Genomic DNA, 1,226 nt, shown 5'->3' with positions numbered 1-1,226 from the left:
TGCTTTCTATCATGATGTTACTAGTGAAGCTGTATGTTCCTGCAGGATAATATATCACACCTCCTCCTCCACTGACAGCTGCCTTTTGAGCATCTTCAAAGGAGCCATGATAATCCTTGATGTTATAGACACAACTCCAATTGACAATGCTGTTGGCCCAAGTGTATGTGAGGTTACCATATAAAGCAGCTACTGGGTCATCTTTAGGGCCACTAGAAGAACTGCCACAAGTAGTGGGCCTGGGAGGAGAGTGAGAGAGAACTGAGCAAAAGAGCAGTAACACTATCACAGAAGCAACAGTGATCATTTTGTGCTTCATTTTTACAGGTCAGCAGCCCCACCCATCCATAAATGAGCCGCCCACGCATTCACATTCGCTTTAAAATTCTACAAAAAATATAATTTCAGCATATAAACCATAAATAAATTAATAAATACACAGCAATTGTGAAGCAAGAAATAGAATAACATAAGCAATATATACTATGAGTCAAGGACTTTGATAGGATCAACTTTAAGCCTCTCAGCCAGTTCATTCTTTAAAAAGAGAGAGAAAGAGAGAAAAAAAAACAATAAAATTAATAAAAATGGAAAAAATTAGTAATAATGGTTCTTTGCTGTAGTTAAATATGTTGTGTTGTTTAATGAAGTAAATACTCACTAGTGAACTGATCATGTTCTTATGGTAAGTGATGGCTCCATTGTCATCTGCTAGTTTCATTCTTGATCTTGAGAGATCACCAGCCACTTTCACTGGTAGGGAAGGATCAGACTATAGTATAGTAATGCATGGTGTGTGCATAATAAAGGGAATGCATATGAGACATAATGCAGAAACTGATTATAAAAGTACATAGTAAATTAGTTTTACACAGTATAGTTCAATAAATGAGCATCTAAACTTTTGCCACTGTAAATACCATATATGCCATATATTTTGCGGGTATAAAATTTCACGATTTGGCTGCATTTTTGCATTTGAAAATAAAGATTTAGCAATTTTTATGCTTGCAGATTTTAATTTTGCAATTTTTTTTCAAAAACACAAAAATTGCAAAATTTAATCCCTGCAAAATATATGGTGTATACGGTAATTCATTCAGTAAATGCTCAAGACTTGTGTGTGGGTATGTTCAGTTCAGCACAAGCTTACTGGATCCATTCCTCTTATTTCATCCATGAATTCCTGCATCTTGTCCTCAAATCCAGGGGCAAAGCAATTGGAT

At 35.4% G+C, this 1,226-nt stretch overlaps 1 long non-coding RNA gene across 1 annotated transcript; it reads right to left on the bottom strand.

Annotated features, from left to right (window-relative positions):
- Positions 1-378: 378 nt before the first annotated feature.
- Positions 379-1,222, bottom strand: LOC109593039 (uncharacterized). Its single transcript, XR_002190698.1, has 3 exons — positions 1,154-1,222; positions 662-772; positions 379-537 (listed from the first exon to the last, which is right to left on the bottom strand). It is a non-coding gene; the product is annotated as an uncharacterized LOC109593039 (long non-coding RNA).
- Positions 1,223-1,226: the final 4 nt, after the last annotated feature.

This window comes from Amphimedon queenslandica, unplaced genomic scaffold, assembly GCF_000090795.2.
Source record: "Amphimedon queenslandica unplaced genomic scaffold, v1.1 AMPQUscaffold_3075_Cont24926, whole genome shotgun sequence".
Taxonomy (NCBI): Eukaryota; Metazoa; Porifera; class Demospongiae; order Haplosclerida; family Niphatidae; genus Amphimedon; species Amphimedon queenslandica.
The sequence above is the reverse complement of the archived record's forward strand: the minus strand, read 5'-3'. Positions and strand labels throughout refer to the sequence as shown.